This window comes from Sinohyriopsis cumingii, chromosome 14, assembly GCF_028554795.1.
Source record: "Sinohyriopsis cumingii isolate HCF-2022 chromosome 14, ASM2855479v2, whole genome shotgun sequence".
NCBI classification, from domain to species: Eukaryota; Metazoa; Mollusca; class Bivalvia; order Unionida; family Unionidae; genus Sinohyriopsis; species Sinohyriopsis cumingii.
Genome location: NC_142974.1, coordinates 32,865,158 through 32,880,102, shown reverse-complemented (window position 1 = coordinate 32,880,102; position 14,945 = coordinate 32,865,158). Strand labels below are relative to the sequence as shown.

Below are 14,945 nucleotides of genomic sequence, written 5' to 3'. Positions count from 1 at the left end.
TGATCGAATGTTTTACATTCGTTACGCCTCGTTAACATGTTTCCTCCGTTGGATGAATAAAACATTTCATAAGGGTATCATTGATAAACCAGGTTAATTAAAATTATGTCAGGCGTGTAAACGATCAGTTATCATAATCCCTTAAGAAAGAAAAAAAGAAACAATAATGGCACATCCAAATAAGCCGCTAAAAGCACGTTGGCAGGATATGTATTTGCATCCGCCTTTTACCTTTCTTTGCTAGTTAGTGTGACTTTTTATCTTAAGTCATTTATGTCATATCATTTTACATTTGTTATAAAATCAGTAATTTGTAAGAGATCAGTCTGATTTGAAGTAAAAGATTTAAATACATGTCAGGCATAGTCTCAAACCTAACAAAGACAAAATAAATATTTTATTACATTTTCACCTCTTCGTAAAGTAATTTAATTAAAAACAACAAAAAATTCCATAATAAAAATTGTTTACAAAATAAGTCAATTGAACATTTTGAAACAACTGATGTCAAAATACAATTTTACAGTTATAGATAGGAATAGGAATAGGGCCATTCCAGAATTTAATTTATATGGTTTGGTTTTGTCGACTTGACACCAATTTAAAGTGAAAATGCTTATTTTTAAAATCTGTAACAAAATCAGTGCTAATGAGGCATTATGCAGGATTCCGATATTCCAGATTTAATTTTCTTTTTTTAAAAAAGAACAACAACCAACAAGCCAAGGCAATAAAAAGACAAAAATAAATAAACAACACGTATACACGCACTTTTTATATTGCATGTAGTATTATGATTCAAATATGATATACATGTCTAACATTTTTTAAAAATCCTTCTTGAATCCGTTCAAAATAACGACAATCTGCATCCAAGAACAACGGATAACCACTTTGCTGATAAAGTTTCAGTGATTTTCTGCGTAATCTTTAAAATTCCTCTGCCATTTATAAGAAACTAATTAAACGCGGTCTTTTGTTTGTGAGCAAACGGACATAGTACACAATTAATTTTACTTTATGTTCTCTACATTTGTTTCTCAGTACTGACCTTTCCACTGTGTGACAATCAATGCAAATCATATGTTAATCTAAAATACCTTCAAAGATGACTTCGCGATGAAGTTCTTGTCAAAGGTTGACCTGCTCTTTTTTTAGATGATTGACTGTCAACAGAGCAGCATGTAAGGTGGCGCTCACCAGATAATATGTACTTTTGAGAAAGTGACGTATGTAAGGTGAAGTAGTTCGCATTTAAAACATGCACAGTGGAGAGAATGTTTGCATACCTCTATGCTACATTAATGTAATGTGGATGATATTTCTTTTGGATATTGTACTTTTGGAAATTTTACATGATTTAAGCACACTGCTAACTAAAATGACTGCTCCCTTGTGTTAAAAAATCAGTCTGAATTAGTCTAAAGTACACTATACATAGCAGCTATTAAAATAGGGAAAATGAATTTTGCCAGACTAGACAATACCAGCTTCTGAAAGTGCAATGAATGAATTACCAAATATATAAAATGTAAAAAAAGTTATCGGCTCTTTTTTATACAATTGACATCTGAAGTTCAGAAAGTGAAAATGACCAAGTAGAGCTAGCACTTTTTTGAAAGGTGCACATTAGAAGTAAGGCCAAGCTGTATACTCTATAACCCATAGTACACCCATCAATCATACACCAAAATAAAGGGAATTAAAGGTTCTTTGCATTATACATAAGATATACAAGGTCTTTTTTAAATAGCCAGTATAACCAGTGAGGAAAGCCGGGGACATTCTTTTTCTTTAAATTCCTAACCCTATGCAAAATGTGAAACTGTATAGCGCCACCTAAACAGAACACAGATTTCACTTCCGGATCATCACCAAGGCCTTATTACTCACTGTGCACTGTCGCCAAAATACATACAGACAACAACACCCTAAGCTCATATTATCAAGAATAAACAGTTACCTTTAAATCCCTACCAAAAATGCATAAATAAAACTCTTCTATCACCAAAATGAGAGAGGAAAAAATGTTCTAAAAATAGACTAGAACTACATTCGTGGGTACTGAACTGAAAGTATTAATTGTGACGTAATTCCAAATGTGGTGGATAGCAACGCGTAACGACGGAGTGAATTCGATGCCAATTTTTGATTGGTCAAATACAATTATTGTAATCAGTTTGATTGATCAAAACTATCCATTGGTCTGAAACAGGATCAAATTAAACAGGACGATAACATAGCAATTCTGATCGACAAGTAAAATATATAAAACAGTTGAAAACACTTTTGATTTTAGCTGCGTCGCACCGATTGCAGCCGAATGATTGCGATGTGGACGCTGACTGCAGCTGAGCCGGTCGTAATGGTAAAGAATTGTACGGTGGACAAAAGATTATCTATGGGAAATCTTTTGCGGTACTATTTTCATTTTTAGTTGGAAAAAAAACTTTGAAACCTTACTAAAACTTGAAATAGTAAAGCATCTAAAATGTAGTATTCTCGTCACTCATTCTCGCCTACTGTCAACGCATAGTTTATTTAAGATTTCAAGTAAATGTTTGCTATTTTTTCAACATTTTTATTAGGCTCATCTTTCTTTGAGGTCGGCATTTCGTGCTTTAAGGCATTGTTTCAAGGTGACATTGACAATTATGAGAGGTAGTTTGGGTAAACAGTGGCATATAAAAGGCATTACTATTACGTTGTTTTTGCATTGTCCATTTATACGATAGAGGGATGTCGATTTCTAACAATTCTAATTACAATTTGAAATTGATCAACTGTAAAAAGTAGTAATTCTCAGAAAATATTTGACATATTAACTTATACTACAGCCTCCATTACACCACATATTTTTTTACATAGATTCCTTAAAAGCAAAAAAAAAACAAAAAACTTTGCATGTATTTTATAAGTTTGTTTGTAAAGAAAATCTCGTTCAATTTAAATTATTGTGATTTAATATAAACCTTGTGTCATATACTACATAAATGAGTAAAACTTCACTAAAATCTTTCTTGTTCTAAATGGCAGGACTTTTCCTTTGTACCATTTTCATGGTACGCAGTCCTCAATCCAAATGAATGTTTGTTTTTGGCAAAGATTCTGAATTCAAATCTGTAACTTGTAGGGGTCCGTTACCAAAGTTATTTGTTGGGATAGGGATATAACGTTGCGACCATATATATAAATAATATATATATGAAAGAGGGTATAATCAACCAACCTGTCTGATTGTCTGACAAACGTAGAATTCTTTCTGATGCAATCGGCACCCCAAAACTGAATAGACAGTGATTCCAACAAATATATTGATTTAAGTTAAATATGTACGATGTTAGAGCTTCCTTGAAAATACTATACTATGGGAACATGGCACAGATATCCCAGACAGACTTATTTAGACTCAACGAATAACTGCTACAATTATAGCAAGCCTAATACATCATTTCAGATTTACCTGAGTACTTCCAGTCCTTTATATGTGGGATCCTCGCAGACTCCCAGCTATATTAGCTGGTAAACCCTTGAGAAGTCCCCCTCCCATTTCCAGTATTTCCAGTCCTTGTCACAGCTGCATTCCTCGTGGTGTTTATATAGCCCCAAACCACGTGACTAATGTGACGTTGAAGCGAGTAAGGGCCCACACCATACAATAAAGTAGTGGATCGGCTGAAACCCACTTTCCGGAAAATGTTAGATTCATTACGAGTCATCGAAGTTTTACTATGATGTGTCTGTACGATTATTATGTTTTTACTATGACAGTTGTGATGATGACTCAAAACAATATAACTTTTGAACCTCGACCTGTCTGCATTTCGTGATGAAATGTTTCCGCTTGGTTGATGAATCAGTTGATTTTTCGATGTAATCCTTATGCCTGATTCATTTATACTTACTATCATCCAGACATTTGCATTGTGAAGTTTTGAGAAAGGGTTCCTGTCATCTTCCCTGGTTGAAGCATTAATAATTAATTAATTAATGCAATTAATACAAGATAAAGAACATGAAACTTCACAGGTATGGGAGAAAAATACAGATGTTGACACAAAACGTATTTGAAGCCATTTTAAATAAACAAGCAACCGTTCCGGTGGCCTAGTGGTTAAAGCGTTCGCCTTGGATGCGGGTGGTCGCGGGTTCGAACCCCGGCAGAGTCATACCAAAGACTTATAAAAATAGTACTAACAGCTGCCTTGCCAGGCGCTCAGTATTAAGAGTGTAGTGTCAGGACTGGTCGGCCTGGTATCAGGATAATGTGACTCGGTGGGATAACATGCTACATGTCTGCGGCATGATAACCTAGTGATAGCCATCACTATAAAACTGTCATATTGCAGACATCGTAGCGATACGACTGAATTTTCTTTAAAGCTACGTTAAAAATCTAAATCACACACACACACACACACACATATGCAGGACTCAAGACGTTTAATAGCATCTCACTACCAAACAGTTAATGTCGAACACTTGCGAGAGGCTGGCTTGAAGTCGATGTTTCCCTAATTTCCAAGGACCTCAAAAGAACAGTCGTCATACTTGAACCGTTTTCCTTGTCTTACATTTGCATGATTTACCAGTACGATTTTCTAGCCGTTGATGGGTATTTCATGCCACGAACTACAAAACATGACCCAAACGCCTAATGCACATAAATATTCCCATCTTCAGTGATCAAACACTTACACGTGAGAATATATCGAGAATCCCTTATGTCAAGAAATTACGGACAGTCTATTTTACGAAACCAGTCTATGCTATCCGAATGTCTGGTGAATACTGTACATTCTGACATCTGCTCCTAATAATGGGCTAGTGGCCCAGTTTGACAAAAATCTTCCCAACACCGACTTCGCAAAATCAAATAAATAATCAATAAGATCTAGCAATGCTAGAAACAAAGAAGTACGTCAAAATAACACACACCCCAGGTTTACACTAAAATAATTATCTATTATATATAATTATCATTTTGTATTTTCCCGGTTTAGCAGCAAAAAAAAACAAAAATAGACATAGCACGTTTGAATATAATCACATCGCATTCTGATACACACATTAATATCAATGCTAGCCATACAATATGCTAGCCATACAATCACATCGTATTCTGATACACACATCAATATCAATGCTAGCCATACAATATGCTAGCCATACAATCACATCGCATTCTGATACACACATTAATATCAGTGCTAGTCATACAATATGCCAGCCATACAATCACATCATATTCTGATACACACATCAATATCAATGCTAGCCATACAATATGCTAGCCATACAATCACATCGTATTCTGATACACACATCAATATCAATGCTAGCCATACAATATGCTAGCCATACAATCACATCGTAATACAATGCTAGCCATACAATCACATCGTATTCTGATACACACATCAATATCAATGCTAGCTATACAATCACATCGTATTCTGATACACACAGCACTATCAATGCAAGCCATAGAATCACATCGTATTCTGATACACACATCAATATCAATGCTAGCTATACAATCACATCGTATTCTGATACACGCAGCACTATCAATGCAAGCCATAAAATCACATCGTATTCTGATACACACATCAATATCAATGCTAGCTATACAATCACATCGTATTCTGATACACACAGCACTATCAATGCAAGCCATAGAATCACATCGTATTCTGATACACACATCAATATCAATGCTAGCTATACAATCACATCGTATTCTGATACACACAGCACTATCAATGCAAGCCATAAAATCACATCGTATTCTGATACACACATCAATATCAATGCTAGCTATACAATCACATCGTATTCTGATACACACAGCACTATCAATGCAAGCCATAGAATCACATCGTATTCTGATACACACATCAATATCAATGCTAGCTATACAATCACATTGTATTCTGATACACACAGCACTATCAATGCAAGCCATAGAATCACATCGTATTCTGATACACACATCAATATCAATGCTAGCTATACAATCACATCGTATTCTGATACACACAGCACTATCAATGCAAGCCATAGAATCGCATCGTATTCTGATACACACAGCACTATCAATGCTAGCCATACAATCACATCGTATTCTGATACACACATCAATATCAATGCTAGCTATACAATCACATCGTATTCTGATACACGCAGCACTATCAATGCAAGCCATAAAATCACATCGTATTCTGATACACACATCAATATCAATGCTAGCTATACAATCACATCGTATTCTGATACACACAGCACTATCAATGCAAGCCACAGAATCACATCGTATTCTGATACACACATCAATATCAATGCTAGCTATACAATCACATCGTATTCTGATACACACAGCACTATCAATGCAAGCCATAGAATCACATCGTATTCTGATACACACATCAATATCAATGCTAGCTATACAATCACATTGTATTCTGATATACACAGCACTATCAATGCAAGCCATAGAATCACATCGTATTCTGATACACACATCAATATCAATGCTAGCTATACAATCACATTGTATTCTGATACACACAGCACTATCAAAGCAAGCCATAGAATCACATCGTATTCTGATACACACATCAATATCAATGCTAGCTATACAATCACATCGTATTCTGATACACACAGCACTATCAATGCAAGCCATAGAATCGCATCGTATTCTGATACACACAGCACTATCAATGCTAGCCATACAATCACATCGTATTCTGATACACACATTAATATCAATGCTAGCCATACAATCACATCGTATTCTGATACACACATCAATATCAATGCTAGCCATACAATCACATCCTATTCTGATTCACACATCAATATCAATGCTAGCCATACAATCACATCGTATTCTAACAAACGCATCAATATCAATGCTAGCTATACAATCACATCGAATTCTGATACACACATCAATATCAATGCTAGCCATACAATATGCTAGCCATACAATCACATCGTATTCTGATAGACACATCAATATCAATGCTAGCCATACAATCACATCGTATTCTGATACACACATCAATATCAATGATAGCCATACAGTCGCATCGTATTCTGATACACACATCAATATCAGTGCTAGCCATACAATCACATCGTATTCTGATAGACACATCAATATCAATGCTAGCCATACAACATGCTAGCCATACAATCACATCGTATTCTGATACACACAGCACTATCATTGCTAGCTATACAATCACATCGTATTTTGATACACACATCAATATCAGTGCTAACCATACAATCACATCGTATTCTGATACACACATCAATATCAATGCTAGCCATACAATATGCTAGCCATACAATCACATCGTATTCTGATAGACACATCAATATCAATGCTAGCCATACAATATGCTAGCCATACAATCACATCGTATTCTGATACACACAGCACTATCAATGCTAGCCATACAATCGCATCGTATTCTGATACACACATCAATATCAATGCTAGCCTTATAATCACATCGTATTCTGATAGACACATCAATATCAATGTTAGCCATACAATCACATCGTATTCTGATACACACAGCACTATCAATGCTAGCCATACAATCGCATTGTATTGTGATACACACATCAATATCAATGCTATACATACTTACAAAAGTTAACACATATCTAGGAAAATCATATAGGTATACATTAAGTACAAAATTTGAGAGAGAAACACAATAAAGACGGACAAATACAAAAACATACAGGGAAGCAGACAGAAAAGCAAAAGGAGAGAAATTAATCGTATTAACGCCTTATCATTAATCAGGCATTCTAATGTTGTTTCACCTTTACAAGATCGCAGATTCAATTATTGGAAATATTTCGATATTTGTAAGAGTTTTGTCTCCGATTTTCTTACAATCTTAAACCTTTGTGTTTCAAATTTCATCAAATTATCGGTCAAGATCTTTCTTAAATGGTTGCAAAAAAAGCTCGATGTTTAGCGTGCTGTCTTAAGTAATGGCTCATAACCGACATATAATGGGTATACTGATAGAATGTTCATGCACATCAATTGTAATAATAATAATACAATTTATTATAAAGATTTATTATTTTATAAGATGTCCGATCAGTGTGATTAATTTTAAAAATTGTAACGCTATTATTCTTCATCGACCAGAAATATTGCAATGGCTTGTGAATATTTAAGCAATTATATTTTTAGTAACTCCAACCAGATGTTTTGTGAATATGCTATTTACCAATCAGAAAGGTCTTGAATAAATTTGCACGATTTTTGGACATTCTGCGTTACTTCAGAGTTACTGCCCTTGGTTGACGATATGCTCATGCGATGCATTCATTTTGCCTATCATACTATGGGTGCTTGGATTATATAACTATAGAAATGAAATAAAGATTAGTCATTAAGTTAAACTGAAAATGAAGATACAAATAAAGCATGCCGCTTTAAAGTTTATATTAATGAAAATAAAAATTAATTCAAGAAAACAGGAGTGAAGTGTAAAATAACACATTTTGGAATTTTGTACTTCAAGTGTATTATTTATTGATTTATTTATTGATTTATTTATTTATCGATTTATTTATTTTCTTTGTTTGTGACTTGTTTCCAGATATTATGCTCCTCAAACGTGCGGCTTTAGAAACATTCAAATTCATTTGTCCAAACTCCCACTTATTTAAAGCTATAAGTTTTTGTGTTTCCTGTGTTCCGAGATTCTATTATTGGCATATTCTTTGATAAAAAAATATTGTTAGGAGATACTAATCTCCTAATAACACATGACCTGCCCAGACTTACATTTTTTATCACAGCCAGTCAAACAATGAAGGTTTAAATTTCTTTTCCTGTTTGAAGATATTGTAATCAGCCATTACGTGAGTGGCTTGATTCTAACAAAGTACGGAAACTCGAGGGCGTGTAAACCGGAGGCTGAATGAGGCAGTATGTCGCCCTATGGATCATGAAACAGATTCCTATGTTAAATTTGTATTGTTTCAATATGCCTATAAGATAACGAAACATAGTTTCGTCTGTGTGTATGAATAATTATTTAACACAAATACAGAAAAAACTGAAGCTACTACCAATTAAACTCTTTCAACAACTCAACATAAAAACCCAAGAGGACTATCAAAGATTTGTTCTCTTAAAAAGTTTACACATTTAATTGTTTGTGCTTATTATAAAATATAGATAAAATATGCTTTGGAAGACATTTTAATAAAAGCCTTCGGTCAAAGCATCACCTTCTCCTATCAGCTAGACGGCTGGCCAGATCATATACGCGAACTAGGCGGTCGCCTAGAGAGCCATATTAGACGGAAATAGAATTTTTTCGGCACATACACTTATAAACGAACAAAAATAGTAGCATTTGTTAGTCATACACAAAAAGGCTATGAACGCCGTCTAATTGACCAACGCCTACACCTCACCCAATACACCATTTGACTGACCAGCACACATTATCTACTGACCAACACTTACACCTGATAACCAACGAAAAGTTGTAGTTGTTGTAGGGCTTAACGCCATTTTTCAGCACACGATAGGCTATACAGGGCGGCCAGCATTATTGGTGGAGGAAGAACCTGGGAAAAGCCCAGAAAGAACCACCTACCCACGAGAAGCTACTGGCAAGCTTTCTCACATACCCGCATTAGCCGAATCCGAGACTCGAACCCACGCAGACAGAGGTGAGATGGCAGTGATCCGTAACAGAGAACGCTTTAGACCACTCGGCCACTCGGGGCCCCCCAACGAAAAGAGTACGTTTGTGTATATATATATATATATATATATATATATATATATATATATATATATATATATATATATATATATATATATATATATATATATATATATATATATATATATATATATATATATATATATATATATATATAACCATACTCAAGACAGAAGAGTGGAGAAAGTGATGTGTTTCAGTTTTGAAACATATACAAAACACACAAACACTATTTCTGCAATGGCTGAGTAGCCTCTCTGTTTCTGATAGATGTTTATTGACCCTGAAAAGAGCTGTTTCTGTGTTATATTCTTTGTTTTGAGTCCATTTAAGAATTATTATAGGTTGTTATCAACTTAAGTCGTTGAATTCGTTAACATGTCAATATTTACAGTATGATTTTCTCCTAGTTATATTATAAAATGATTCTGATGACTTTAGTAAATTTTTATTATTACCTACTAATATACTGTCCTTTTCATCACCATATCACTGGGTTTCAAAATTACACCATTACCAACAACTGCATGTTGTTGCCTATCTTTGATTGTGAAACATATTGAAATGTTACTGAAGTGTTTTCATTTGTGTCATAACGTCATAACCTTGTTCAAAAAAAATTAAATATTGAAATCTGACTTATTTCCTTATATCTTTTTACTGTGTCTTGAACAGTATTGAATTGATTTTTATTTTGCACTTGGGTACGTAAATTAGACATCAGATATGATCTAAAAGACTGATTTAGAGGCACTATTCTGGCTATTGTTTGTCCGCGGCTTACTCGTAGAGTATTCATCGAGTGTTATAAAACACAATTGGATCGCTCGAACAGTCCTGCATATACCAATATAAGGCACATTTAAGCTCGACAAATGTATTTATTTATCCAGAATCATACCATCATCCTTTTGATAGACTTTTATACACTCGATATAGTAGAAACAAATTCGTCTTAAATATATCCCATCATATATGGTTGTGGGATGTCACAGTTATTACACATTTAGCAAAACTTCTCATCATTGTTGTGTTTGTGGATTAAATGTTATATCTATTATAATAGTATTGAATATTTAGACAGCATATGTATTATCTAAAAGCAAATGTAAAACTTAAATTGATGTTAGTAGCCAAGTTGGAACTCTACGAGATAGATTCCTATAACTTATTCCACATCCTGTCAAGTTTAATTGATGATGCCAACATTTCATATAACATTTTGCTTAATATCTTCTCAGTCGTCATTAGGAAATTTAAAAGAGTAGACTTTGAAAATAAATAAAGGCCTGTATGTAAAATAGCCATTATATATATATATATATATATATATATATATATATATATATATATATATATATATATATATATATATATATATATATATATATATATATATATATATATATGCATCCTCGTGCTTATACATACGGGAGCAGAAAAGTTTCTCACAGGTGTAAGTTTGGACAGTCGGCGTAGTCGGCTAGTTGATCTCCAAACAATACGAGAATTTCCCCGGCCTCAAAGTTCATTAGAGATTTTGTTGTTGAGCTTGCATATTACTGTGTATCCTTCTCTGGTCTGTCGTAGATACGAAAGAGTGTTCTCCGATGCTGTTGGTATTGCCCAGAATTGTGAATTGTGAATCGTACACTGGAGTGTCTTCCCCTTGCTTTCGAATCCTTGGTCGAGAAGGTATTGTATAAGACACAGTCGATCGAGAACACAAGAGAAATCGCGTGTGCAGACGATGGAGTAGAGTCCATATCCATGGGCAAGTAGTCGTCTTTCGAAATTTTTGCAGTTCTTCTACTGGAATTTATGACACATTCACTTTGCCACATAGTATAGTGTTGCATAGTAAGGGAGTTTTTTTTTTTTTGTTTGTTTGTTTCGATGTCTCTGTCTTTGGGTTTGGGTTTGGGTTTGGGTTTTTGGGTTTGGCTTTTGGGTTAGGTTTTTGTCTCTGGGTTTTCGTTTCGGTATTTGTGTTTGGGTGTTGGCTTTCCATGTCGAGATACAAAATATATTGGGATTCAAGCATCCTGCATGCATTTGTTGTTGGGACGATAGCATCCTCGTTTTCCTTTTTACAAAACGTGTACAAATATTTGTTTGCTACTTGTCGGTGCAAAAAAGTGTGGTAACCCAAAGTAGGATTAGTGAGTGCGCTACAGGGGGAGCGGTCTGGTTAGAAACAAATTCAGGTAAGATGAGTCAATATCGTTGAAATAAAACAATGTTTAAAAGAATCAAACAGACCATGATAACGTACACTCTGATTTGGATGCATAAAGGTATGTACCGCTTTGGCTTTGAAGGTCTTTGGTTTCATTTAGTTAAAAAACGCGGAAAATCTGGTCTGATCTGTATCAGATCCGGGTTTCAGAATAACCTCAAATTTTCTTCCTCGAAACGAGATTTTCAAATACCAGTCCTGTTACATCCGTATCCTCAACACTTTTTATTTACAGCAAAGTAGGATTCCTAAAGGAAACATTGTAATCTAAAGAGTTATTATTCGTTCTTTGACCTATTTCGTACTCTAAGAAAAGTTATAACATCTTCAGAAGAATCTAAAGCACTTTAAATCTGAATTTGAAGAGAAATTTAGTGAATCCAGGTCCTGATAGGCTGATCAGACCAGGAAACTAACTTATATATATATATATATATATATATATATATATATATATATATATATATATATATATATATATATATATATATATATATATATACAGGGTCGGCGCTACCATATAGGCAAACTAGGCAGCCGCCTGGGGCGCTGATTTCAGGGGGCGTATTTTTTAAATTATTTTATTATTTATAAATTTTGAAATTGATATTTTCCGGGGGGGGTGCGTCAAAATCTAACCTTGCCTAGGGCGCCAGATAGTCTGGCCGGGTCTGGCGCCGGCCCTATATATATATATATATATATATATATATATATATATATATATATATATATATATATATATATATATATATATATATATATAAAGATAATGATTTATATATAAATATTGCTTACTCATCAATTTCAATTTCCTTTAAACATTGGCTTAGTATTCTGCGACCTTTGAACATGCGATGAGCAAATATATTTTAAGTTCGTGGCATCCTTTCTGAGGCAGGGAAGTAATAAAACTCTAGCTGTCAAACTGTCTGTCTCGGTGTTCAAAGCTTGATGAAATTCAAGGTCACAGTTTCGCCTACAGAATTTAAAGTCCCCGTTTACATTTAAGTTTAGAATCCAGCTATCTGATTTGCTGAAATTTAAGTCTTACTTAAGATAACCCAATGAAATGTCTTATGTCGATACTTAATTTTAGATTTATCTTGGTGAAACTGAAGCCGAATGTGGATGTCATAAGCAAACTGAAAGGAGCACGATATAAGACCTTTTCAGGGAAATTTTTTGGAAATTTTCCCAAGACTGCAGTCATTGCTTGTTAGCTTTACACTGACGTCGTGCATTATGGGAACTAAGTACGAAGATTCCGGACATTAAGAAAGATGGAAGATCACAATTATCTGAAGTCGCAAAAGCACAGGAAGTGACATGCATAAATCTGAATGCTGTAAATTCTGTCGTACTTTTTTGTTGGGGGTGGTGGCAAATTTTTGGTTGTTGCCCCAGGCAGATGGTGATGTCAAGATTGGAGAGCCTTGGACACATCGCTATATATAAATTTCTAATTATCTATAATTATCCATGTTCACATACAGATATATAATTTGAATAATATCCTGGATACGCAAAGAGAACATTAAACTAAGTAAATAGGCACAACCATATATACTCGAGTTGAGCTAATGTGTGTGTGTGTGTGTTTGTGTGTGTGTGTGTGTGTGTTTGTGTGTCTGTGTGTTGTGTTTGATATATATTATTAACGTATTTTTAAAAACAATTCAGTCATATCGCTACGACGTCTGCAGTGTGGCAGTTTATAGTGATATCTAGGGGCATGTATACTATTTAATACTGAGCGCCTAGCGAGGCAGCTGTTAGTACCATTTTTTATAAGTATTTAGTATAACTCGACCGGGGTTCAAACCCACGACCTTCCACATCCGAGGCGGACGCTCTAACCAATAGGCCACCGGAGTGGTAGTTGAGCTAATAGTTGAGAAAAAGAAGAGACAAAACAAAGAAGAAATTAAATAACGGAATCTAGATAAAACATAGGTTCTTAGAAGCGGGTCGGGTTAACTGGCTGAATAACGGTAACAGACTTGCATTCAGCACTTAATATAAACAAATTTATAATATAATATAAACAAATTTATAACATAATATAAACAAATTTATAATATAATATAAGCAAATTTATAATGTAAACAAATTTATAATATAAACAAATTTATAATATAATATAAACAAATTTATAATATAAACAAATTTATAATATACTATAAACAAATTTATAATCTAAACAAATTTATAATATAATATAAACAAATTTATAATGTAAACAAATTTATAATATAATATAAACAAATTTATAATATAAACAAATTTATAATATAATATGAACAAATTTATAATATAAACAAATTTATAACATAATATAAACAAATTTATAATATAAACAAATTTATAATATAATATAAACAAATTTATAATGTAAACAAATTTATAATATAATATAAACAAATTTATAATGTAAACAAATTTATAATATAATATAAACAAATTTATAATATAAACAAATTTATAATATAATATAAACAAATTTATAATGTAAACAAATTTATAATATAATATAAACAAATTTATAATATAAACAAATTTATAATATAATATAAACAAATTTATAATATAAACAAATTTATAATATAATATAAACAAATTTATAATATAAACAAATTTATAACATAATATAAACAAATTTATAATATAATATAAGCAAATTTATAATGTAAACAAATTTATAATATAAACAAATTTATAATATAATATAAACAAATTTATAATATAAACAAATTTATAATATACTATAAACAAATTTATAATGTAAACAAATTTATAATATAATATAAACAAATTTATAATGTAAACAAATTTATAATATAATATAAACAAATTTATAATATAAACAAATTTATAATATAATATGAACAAATTTATAATATAAACAAATTTATAAT

General features: G+C 32.9%; 1 protein-coding gene across 1 annotated transcript in view; it reads right to left on the bottom strand.

Annotated features, from left to right (window-relative positions):
- LOC149783533 (uncharacterized) overlaps positions 1 to 3,696 on the bottom strand; it is an 11,473-nt gene extending 7,777 nt beyond the window's left edge. The window contains exon 1 of the mRNA XM_089931796.1: positions 3,464 to 3,696. The gene's annotated coding sequence lies outside the window, so the exon portion shown is untranslated. The remainder of the gene's footprint in view (positions 1 to 3,463) is intronic.
- Between the last annotated feature and the right edge of the window lie 11,249 nt (positions 3,697 to 14,945).